General features: G+C 41.4%; 1 pseudogene; it reads left to right on the plus strand.

Annotated features, from left to right (window-relative positions):
• Window positions 1-11,560: 11,560 nt before the first annotated feature.
• Window positions 11,561-11,606, plus strand: part of LOC129687359 (uncharacterized) — a 13,414-nt pseudogene continuing 13,368 nt past the window's right edge.

An 11,606-nucleotide genomic window follows, 5' to 3' on the forward strand; every position in this document is an offset into this window, starting at 1 on the left:
TGCATGACCACAGACTAAGTATTGATCGGCTCTTCACAGAGAAGCACTGCAGACTGCTTTGCCTTTTCACTGCCTGTCACCCCTATCAGACACAGACACATGTTCTCTGGAAGTCGACTCTGCTGAACTCTCTTCCTGTGTGTGATTAATGATCGCTTATTCACACCAGTGTGTGCATTTTGAAACCTGATCTATGGTGTCACTGATCAATGGAGTTACTGACTCCCCTGCATTCCGCCGTAGCTAGTGTGGCTTTACACCTCCGTAGAATTTGTGATTGTGCCTGTCTCTCTTATACTTCTCTGGAAAATCATTCACAGTTATAAAATATCCATATTTACAGAACAGTAACACTTATGCAATTATTATGCATACACTTTCCTAAAAATGTAGAATATCCTTTTTATCTCTTTTCATAATTAAGAATGGAGAAGGAACTCAATTTGATTGACAAAAAAAAAAAAAATCCAAAAACAAAAACAAAAACAAAGAAGGAAGGCAGAGGAAGGGAAGGAGGGAGGGAAAGAGGAAGGGGGAAAAGGTGAGTCATGAAAGAATGTAAAGGAAGAAAAGAAAGAAAAGGCCAAGAGATGAGGCAGATGACTTGAGTATATGCTCAACACTGCTGTAGACTGACTGACCATCTAAGAGAGGGAGCCAGATGTCCTGACGTGGGATATGATTGACATATAATGTGAATGTCACGGTGAGTTCTGCATGCTCAGCCTCACGTGGTCAGTTTTATTTCCTTTCCTCCCCTCCATTTTTTCACTCTTATGATAATCATATTTGAGATTTAACCCCTTAGTGAATACAGAGCCTACAAGTACAGCAGCAGCAATTCATATCTACTCATCTAAAGTGATAGAACTTTGTGCCTTGAAATGATGTTTCCCATGTTGGTCACCCTATCTGCTCATCTCGTTATGAGATGTCCCATGTCTTAGAGTCACTTCTAAGAAGGCTCATCCACCATTTGTCTTTTCTATTTAGTGTGCTTCATTTAGATAATATACACTTTCATTGATGTTTTCACAAACCACAAGAAATCCTTTTCTGGGGTTGCATAATACTGTGTGTGTACATGTGTGCATATGTGTGACTAATTGAACATTCTCTGTATTGCCTGTGGTATATTATTTTTTGAATGTGACACTGGATCTGTGTTCTTGGCATTGTATTGAAGGTTCTTATGGAGGACAAATGTTTTTCGGGAATATTCGTCTTCAGTTGTCTGTTTTCATGGGGTCTTTGTCTAGTTTTGGTCTATCTAGGTTTTCTGCTTCCTCTGGATTCAGTATGGGCAGGTCCTGCATTTCAGAAATTCATTGTTCTTTTGAGTGTTTTATGGGATTTTATGTTGCATATACTCTCATGACAGCCCCTCATAATAAACATCTGAGATGCCTGCTGTGTGTTTTGTTCCACAGTGTGAGTCTGTCCTCCTTCTACTTTGTTATTTAGAGTCACATGCTAGAACTGTTACCCAAGAGAACCCATTTATAAATCACAAAGGTTTTAGTCTATGATCACCTGCAGCTTAGCTTTGGTTCTGTGTAACATCATGGGAGAAGAATGTGCCAAGTGAATCTGGGTTCAACTGTCTGTCCAAGCTCCAGATCTCCCAGGAGACCTTTCTCTCATCAGCCCTACCTGCGGGAACAATTCTTGAGCACATGGACCTCTGGGTGATACTTAAGACTGGAGCTACGTGAATGCTCTGGCTATTAGTTTGCTAACTCTTTTCTTGGCAAGAACTTTGTTTGCCATTTTACACTATGTCTTCTATTTGACCTGCTTGTTCTTGAGCCTTTATTATTTCTTTTCCCATGAATGACTTATAGCTTCATTGGTTTTTATTTTCTCATTCCACAAGGTATCAGATTTAGTGGTGTGAGACTTTTATTTTCAGTATAGCCGCTCCTTGTTCTGAACTTCCCACTTTGCACTGCTTGTGATACAAGATACTTCTTGACATGTTGTATTTCCAAATTTTACCTGTTTTCCACTTGGACCCAGTGGCTGTCTAACAATGTGTTGTTTATTTTACACCTCCTAAATTTTCCATTTTTATTTCTTTCACAAAATAATGGGTCCAATGGATTGCATTTGGTACAAATTCAGCAATTTGTTAATCTCATTTGGACTTAGAGGCCTGTCCTGGAGAGTGGTCTGTCCTCCAGGGGAAGGCGCTGTTGAGGGAAGGGAACTTCTTCCCTACCTGAGGTCCTGAGGGTCTTTAGAGCTTTGTCTGGACATTTTGTCCATTTCTGAAAGGCAGGAATGTTGACATATCCCACATATATTATTCTTTTTCCAGTTTTGCATATTGGGGTTGTAAATATTTGCCTACTGTATTTATGTGGTTTGATACTCTATGTTTTCAATTGTCACATCTTCATGAACTAACCCTTTTGTCACATATAATGATTATCTTTCCCTAGGAGTAGCCTTTCACTTGAAATTTCTGTTGTCTGACATAAATTTTTTGGCTCCTTTAAAAAAATTACACACACACACACAAAATTTACATGGATTGTATTTTTCTGACCTGTCATGTTCAGCCTGTCAGGATTCCTATATTTAAAGAAAATTCTTCTAGATTGCATATAATCGGTTCTTAATTTCTCATCCAGTACTTAGACTTTTGATTGGGGATTTAAGTCACTGTGTTTAAAGAGATGGACAAGGATTTACTGTGCATATCCTGTTCTCAAGGTGTCTTAGACCCTTTGGTTCAGCCTTTCCTGCCATTTTCATTTGAATTTCATTTTTGTTTATTGTTTCCACTTCTTTTCTTTTGCTTGATAGGATTTGACTCTTTCTCCTTTTGTGCAAGTTCTTTTCCTCATTTTTTTTTTTTTTTTTTTTTTGGTACATGTGTGTTGCATATTTTGACTCTTTCTCCTTCTGTGCAAGTTCTTTTCCTCATTTTTTTTTTTTTTTGGTACATGTGTGTTGCATGGTTGTGGTGTGTGTGTGTGTGTGTGTGTGTGTGTGTGTGTTCATGTGTGTGGAGGCCCAGGTTGATATCCAGAATCATTCTTGATACTTTGTCCTCTTCCAGTTTACTGTTTATGGCAGGGTCTCTCAGTGAAGCACAGCACTTCCTGATATGACCACTCTTATCTTCTGGAGCTCAAATTACATTTATATGGGTTTCTGCTCTTCATGGTTTCCTGGCAGGTGCCTTGATTAGTCAGTCATCTCCCAAGCTCCACCTACTAAAATTAAGTATTTCTAACATAAAACCACTGCTGGTCTGTCTGTGGAGGTCAGAGGTGGTAAGGATCTGTTCTCTACCACTTTCCACCAAAGGCAGTCTCACTGTGGAGTTCCCTGCTGGCTGAAGGGCAAAGCCACATTCCCCAAGAAAAATGATTGTTGAGGTTTAACCCCAAATCACAAAATGCAGGGTCACGGGGCATGGTGGTTTGAGTAAGAATGGATCCCATAAACTTATATCTTTGAATGCTCAGGGAGTAGCACTATCTGAAAAGATTAGGAGGTGTGGCCTTGTTGGAGGAAGTATGTTCCTGGGTGTGGGTTGTGAAGTTTCAAAAGCCCCAAGCTGGGCACAGTCTCTCTCTCTTCCTCCCCCAGCTTCCCCCCTCCTCTGTCTTTCTCTTTCTTCTCTCCCCCCTCTCTCTCTCTCTCTTCCTGCTGCCCATGGATCTGGAAATAGAGCTCTCAGTTCCTTCTCCAGCACCATGAGTGCCTGCAGGTCTCCATGTTTCCCACCATGCTGATAATGGACTAATCTCTGAAACTGGAAGCAAGCCCCAGTTACATGCTTTCTTTTATAGGAGTTGCCATGAGCATGGTGTCTTTTCTCAGCAACAGAATACTGACCAAGGCACAGGGCAACAGCACCATGACGACACTGGTACATACTGTACACGTGTACATACACACTGAAAGGGTTAGACCAAATTTGTAACCTGTATGTCTTCTAAAGCCTATAGTTTTGAGTTTTAGGTCCAGGTTAAGCTAAAGCCTCTTAGTACCTTTCCAGAGAATGGAGGAATGTGACCCTATCTGTGAGGACAGATATAAAAAAAAAAAGCAAGCAAGCAATGACCTTCACTCAGCAAAAAGAATGACCAGACCCTTGTCTTAAAGATAGTGTTTCTTAGCAACGAACCTAGATGGCCTCAATCCTCCTTCTGAGTAGCTCCTGACCTTCATCCAAAGGATGAGCTAATCACCCCCACCTTTAATTGCAGCTGCATCCACACTTGGCAGGACTGGCCAAGCTTGAGCACCTAAGACTAACCAATTATCTTACTTTATAGCTTCCTCATCCAATCCTAAATCGCCAACACTGCAACTTCAAATCTCCCGCAATTTTTCTTTTAAAAACCTGAAGGCCTTTGTCTCCAGGTGCCACTCTTTGCTGACCAGCAGGGGTGACCCCATTGCGCAATGGTTAATAAACCTCTTGCTTTTGCAACGAGTCTTGGTCTGGGGGGAGTTTCTGGGAAGGGCGCGATCTTAAACTCCTGAGCTGTGAGACCCCAGGTCTTACACTCCCACCATGGAGGCAGGGAAACAGGGAAGGGAGATAGAAAGCTTCACTACCCTATAATAAAGTGTTTGGTCAAGCTGCCTAATGTAAGCAACTTAACTCCTAGGCAGTAGGTGGGATGGACTGGAGCAAACAAAGCAACAGGGAGGAAATAAGAAGCAAACACCCCATTTCCTTTGTTCCTTGTCCTAGCTTTATTCTTTCCATGCTTGAGAGACGTTCCCTGCAATGAGGTACCTGGTTCAGCAAGTGCATTTGAAGGTAACACGTGTTTAGCAGTTGTTTCAGAAAATACTTGCACTCTCATCCTTTTCTTTACTGTCTAGAACTCCACAGAGTCATCAGCTATGGAAAGATGCTTGTTAGTCATTGAATGTGAAGTGACCCCTGCCCCCAAAGGTTCATGTGCGTGAACATTCGGCTTCCTCTTAGTGATGCTGTTTGGGGGAGACTGTAGAACCTTTAGGAGGTGAAGCCTTGCTGAAGAAGCCTTGCTGGTGTTGGGGCATGCCTTGAGGTTTGGTAGATCACTCTACTTCCTCTTGACATTGTTTCCTGACCTGAGCTATGCCATCCCTGCCTTAGTGGACTGTATCCCAGGAAGTCAAACCTTTCCTACCTTAGTGGCTTCTTTCCAGGCATTTGGTCAAGTGATCAGAAAAGTAACTGATACAGTCATGAGGTTTCCATGGTTTGTAGAGGGCTGGATGTTGAATGGGCTTGTGGCTGAGTACATGAACAATCAGGGACGTTTCCTTTCAGAGGCTGAACATCTTTAGTAGTCAGTGTGTTACATAACACTCCCCTCTTGGAAATATTTGCTTTCCAAACTTGTCAATCAATATAAATTTTTGTTGTTGTTGTTGGGAGGATGGAAGCTACACATATAAATGATTGCTAGCTTGGAGAGGAAGGAATGGAAATGATTACCCATATATATGTCTTCCTTCTTCTTTTAATGGTGTCTTCAGGCTTTACCCTGTTTCTAGAGATATTCGTGGGGATGCTTATACCCAAATTGTGGCTAGGTCTGGGTTTTTGATTAATGTAACACTAAAGTAATATTCTTGAAGACAAAGATTTACTGGCTTCTGTGCTCTTTGCATGCCTACTAGCTTAGATATAAAGTGGAAAAAAAAAGAAAAGGAACAGAGCCCTTTGGAAGTTAGACAGTGATACACATCTATGACACACAAATAGAAAAGGATTAATAACCATCTCATTATTTTAGGGGCTTAAAATGCAAGATTTTACAAGATACTACAAAAGAACCAATGCTCATGTTGGCTATGACCATTTTTATTAGTTAGGTTTACCAGGTTGAGTTGGTTTCATCCTTAATTCATGGCCCTTAGCATCATTGATATGACAATTTCACTTTCCAACTTGCAGTTACCTGAGGCTCTTCTCTGTACTTCGGTTTTCTCACTTGTAAAATGAAGATGATAATAGTTTTAATCTCTTAGGATTGTTTTGAAAATTAGAGAAGCTAATTTGTGTAACGTACTAACCCACACACAGTAATTGCTATCATTTTATTAAATATTATTACTATTTCCTTGTATTTCATCACTGACTCCTATTTTCTCTGCTCCCATAGGCAATCTTTCTTATTGTTAATGTGTATCTCTTTGTTTACACTGGTTTATTTATATGGTAGCTAATTTCTATAAGTGGCATTTAGGCAGGATAGTGTGGAGTCATGCTTGGTCTTTGGGCTGTTGCTTCAGGGAAGACTGAATCACCTTTGGAGGATGCTTACCCCATGTTTTTAGTTTGCATCTAATTAGAAATCTAGACCACTTGATGGATATTTTGTGCAGAGGGCCAAGAAACAAATCCTCTGTGCCCCTCAGACCTAAAGACCCCACGACCACAACACACATCCTGATATAAATTCAGAACAATAAATAAATAATGGGTTTCCAAATGGCTTGCCTCCATAAAACCTGATTCACAATAACAAGCTGTGAGCCACATCTGATGATGGCCAGTGGTGTGGGGACCCTGGTTCTGGACTTCACTTCACTTCAAATAAACTACAGGAAATTTAAGAATAGTTTAAGTGGCACCAGGAAGAATTGGCTCTCATAGGATCCACACAAATATCGTTACATGCCAGGACTGAACAATAAACACTAGGAAAGTCTGCCTCCCCTAAATCTCAACGGTACGCTGAACACAATCTATGACTACCACTGTATTTCAGCTAAAAATGAAAGCATAAAATGAAAGAAAAAAACCCTCCAAAAGTTAAAAAGACATTTTTCCTTTAGAATAAATTTCACGTATGTTTGCTTAGCTGCACATGTGCTTAGTCATCACATGTGTGCAGTGCCCACAGAGGCCAAAAGAGGTCACCAGATCTCCTGGAACTGGAATTACAGGAGAGTGTGAGCTAGTACTCGGGTACTGGAAACTGAATCCCTGAGTTCTGTCTCTAGCAGCAAGACATGTGTTTAATACTGAAGACAATGGTACACAATGTCCGTATTCTATGGTGCCATTTGTGTTCCTTTAGCTGTTACCATTTTGAGATCCTAAAGTGCCAGGTGTTCATGTGAATACTCATCCTTGGAGGAGCTTGGCAGGTTTCATGGGAGTGAAGAATCTTTGTGTCCATTGCTCATTTTAAACAGTTAAAGGAGGAAATGAAAGAATATGCACATTTAATCAAATGCAGATCATGTCTGTGTAGGCTTCAAACATAAAGTATTCATTTCCTTTCTACTTTTCTATTTTTAAAATAAAATGTTTGTGGAAACATACTAGCAAAGGAAACAGAAAAAACATCAGACTAGTCATGAGACCAACAAGCAAATCTCCTTTATTCTGCTTTTTTATTCTGTGTCCTTTATCCACATCCCTCCACTATGTCCTGCTTGTCCTCACTTAAGAGGCTGGCTGGTTTCCCTTGGCGTTTGATTAGAAGGTTGTTTCATAAATACTACTGCAGAACCCCTTCCTACCAGGACAAGAACCTTTCTTGAGAAAAGGTTTAGAAGCTTCCAGAGCCAACAAGATGAAAATCCATCTCCCCTCACTGTGCTACGGTACAAGAAACATGCACAGACACTTTTATCTGGGACTGAGGAGAAGAGATGATTAATTCTCTGGTAAACCAGCTGCGGTGTCAGGCATGGCAGAGGAAGCCAGGGAAGAATTAAGCCTTTGCTCCTCTCAGTCACAACAGGTGCCTCTGGTTGTCTTTGTATTGCCCCTGAATCCCAGCAGATCTCCTAATGTTCGCTATTCCCCCTTGTGACCAGTAAAGACACAAGCAGTGTTCCTACCCCACAAAGTTTGTGCAGAGAAGGATGTTTTAATTTAAAAAATTAAGTCTCTGCTTGTTAGTGCTAATCTAGAATGGAGTTCTAGGAATAGGCAAGTTGTTGCTAGCAGTGGTCAGGGGACACCTGGTCCAGAGGACCAGGAAATTAACATGGATGTGTTGCTTGCTCTGGAAAAGCAAGTTTGCTCCTATCCCCCAAACTCACCTCCCTCCTAGGTGGGTGAGGGGGCTCCTCTAACTCTCTGCACTTGCCTCTCTGTTTGCTTCCTTGCCCCTTCTTTCCAGGAGACTGCTGGGGTTTGGATGTGAAATTCTTCTTTCAGGCTCATGTTCAGACACCTTGTCTCCTGATACTGGTTGATGTTCTGGGAGATGGTTCAACATTTATGATCTAGAGAACGTAAATTACTAGAGGTGGGACATGAGGTTTGATAGCTCAGCTTCCTGTCTTGTCTGTACTTCCTGGACCATGAAGATGTGAGGAGTTCTTGCCACACACTGTCTGTAGATGTGAATTCCACCATGTCTTTCCTGCCATGAGGGACTGCATCTTCTCAGTCTCTGAGCCAAGATAGTTGAGTGCTTGTCAGATCAAGTGTTCTGTCAGACCAACAAGGAAAATTACCAATGCAGAGCCTTGTGCAGACACCTGGAGCCCAGTCCTCACAGCTGTTTAAAGAAGTACCTCAGGGCTCCAGAGTTTACATTTTCCCATACTTGTCAAGACAAAAAGGATCTGAAGAAAGCACTACCCTCAGGGCTCCCTTTCGGTTATAAAACCTCTCTTGATTCTGTGATGTTCTTCACTTGTGAACAAGAGGCTCCTTGATGGAAACAGGAGTGGGAATCTGATCTCTGGTGGTGAGGGCTTGGTCTCTGCTCCCTGATAACTTAGGAGACATTGACACTGCATGTAGGTGGCTACAGAGCTTCTCAGCTTGGACAGAGAACCTCACAGACAGTTCATAGTCTCAAAGACCAGTCTCAGAGCCTGTCAGACCAGTCATAGATCCTTTAACACTAATCACAGAACACCACAGACCAGCCCCAGGTTGGGCTCTGCCATCAGAGGCAATGATGTCCTTGGGACCACAGTTACTTTATCTGCAGAATAAGGAAACCCAGGCATTGTGAAGCGCACAGGCAGTGTTTTGTACAGCAGCCATAATAAGAATAAAGCTAGTGTATTTTGCAGCTAAGAGCCTTAAGTTATACTATCATATTTTAAGAGCAAAATTTAAAGTGAGATTTGGTATATATACATCTGTGACTCACAGACATGTATAAAATAGAGAGGAGCTTTCACTATATTGTTTTCCTCTTTCAAAGAGGCACACAGCACAGTGAGGATAGTGTTCTCATCCCTGTTTGGAAATGAATAAATGCAGTAAAATGAGAGCTGAAGTTCTTTTATAAATTAAACATTGAAGCTTATTATGAAATTATCTTTGATAGGCTAAGTATTTAATTGGTCTGTATGAAATGTTCAAGCCAGTGTCATTTCAAGGAGAGCCCAACTATTTCATTCTTTCTCTATCTCTCCCTCCCCTTCTTCCTTTCTCTCTTTCATGTACAGCTATGTATACATTATTTTAACATATATCGTTACTGTATGTTGATTTCATATATGAATTCTAAATTCTTATCTATGTTTGCATCACTTGTGAATATTTAAATTGAATATATTTATCTTGTATATGAATTCCCATATTCACATGGAGTCATATATAAATTTACAATACAGAAGTCAGGGTGTATGTATGAGATGTATGTAGACAAGTTTGGCAGATGAGGCACAGATCTGCAGTTAGGTGGCATCTTAGCTCTATTGCTCCCGCCTTACAGTCCTTGCTGTGAGTTGGGTGGTATCTTTGCTCTGTTGCTCCTGCCTCAGTGTCCCTGCCCTGAATAACCACACCAGTCACACTCACATTTCCTTGATCCCTTCCCCTTCAGAGCTCTGTTACTGAGGCCTCAGAGGATGCTCCTCCACCCACACTGGGAAGAAGCCATGCCCACACACCATGTTCTTTCAAGGACAAGGACATTCTATGTTGCTGTGGGCACTTTCTGATGCCCTGGTGTGCAGCTCCTTGCTTATTATTCATCCTCATGACTTATGTTCTTATTTACTGTGATACAGAAACAATGGAGCAAGCTCACCCCACACCCAGCTACTGAGGGGCCTCAGTCATGCATGCCAGATCAAAAGAACACCTTCCTCTATCAGATTTTCCTTTAATTTTGCCACTTAGAATTTTGAAATGGATGCCTCTTAGCCTCCCTCTAGGCTGTTTCTGAAAACACCAAGAATAACAAATGAGTTTCATCTGATTAAATGGCATAGGTAGGATGATCCAGGGCATGCTTTTATGTTTATGCAAATTAAACTGAGAATATTAATTGCCAAACTTTAGGCATAGGTGTACATAAAGACAACAGGGTGTTTTTCCTGGAGTAGTCTTTAGATGAAAAAATCCCACTCAAAATCAAATTTACTAATAATTCCTCCAGTATATCTCTCCACTGATAGCAATGTGTTCAATGTAATATTATGGGATGAACTTCCTAACAGTGTTGTTGGAAGTGGCTGCTGGGAAGTGAAGCCAGAATTTGATATTTTATTTTCAGAGTACTGAAAGAGGTACAGATTACTAGAAAAGATTTTTACTGTGAGTGCAGATGCTTCTTGATTTAAGATGAGGTCACATGATAATAAATCCATTATAGATTAAAAAAAATACGAGATGCTAAAACCCACCTGACACACTTAGATCACCCCATGTCACCTTGAGGCAGCAGGAACTCAGGAGCATCCCTTGTTTGCTGCATGACAAAGGGGTTGCCTGGGCACTGGGTAGTCCTACTGCCTGCTGGACTAGAGAGCATTGCTGAGAAAACACCCCAGTCAGAATCTGATGTATACCTGCTGCTCCTGAGCCATGGTGAGGACTTGGGCCGCCTCTGACACAGTTCAGGAAGGTCTGCCCACCTACAGTGCCTCCCCACCAGTGTCTGTTCATGCTTTGCAAGCTGGTGACCTGTCTGCAGGGATTCTATGTAATTATTTTGTAGAGGCATAGTTAACTTACTTCAGTCGGCTCCACTAATGAATTAAATCAGTATTAGTGGGGCATTTCTCTTGAAGGCCAAAGTAACTGAAGGCCTTGTGGGATGCTGGAAAGTTTACAGGAGCAGTTATGCCTGCAGCGTGGTTCATTTGTTTCTGTAATGACCTGTAGTTGAATCAGGATTCTGATGTTTAAGTTGAAAATACTGGGGTGAAATTTCTTTTTTCTATTTACTTTTCTTAAAAATTATTCACGGTTCCTTTTAAAAAACTTAGTTTTAAACTTATTTTTACTTTTTATAATTTATTCACTTTATATCCTGAGTGTAGCCCCCTCCCTCATCTCTTCCTGGTCTCACCCTCCCTCCCTCTTCCCCTCTATTCCCCTCCCCTAGACCACAGAAATGGGGAGCCCTCCTCGCCTACCATCTGACCCTAGCCTATCAAGTATCATCAGGACTGCTTGGATACTCTTCCTCTGTGACCTGGCAAGGCCACCCTGCCAAGGGGAAGTGATCAAAGAGCTGGTAACAGAGTCCATGTCAGAGAAACCCCTGCTCTCCTTACTAAGAAACCTACTTGAAGACTGAGCTGCCTATTGACTACATCTGAGCAGGGGCTCTAGGTCCTCTCCATGCATGGTCCTTGGTTGATGCATCGGTTCATCTATCTATCTATCTATCTATCTATCTATCTATCTATCTATCTATCTATCT

The sequence above is a fragment of the Psammomys obesus genome, unplaced genomic scaffold, assembly GCF_907164565.1.
Source record: "Psammomys obesus unplaced genomic scaffold, mPsaObe1.curated_primary_1811, whole genome shotgun sequence".
Taxonomy (NCBI): domain Eukaryota; kingdom Metazoa; phylum Chordata; class Mammalia; order Rodentia; family Muridae; genus Psammomys; species Psammomys obesus.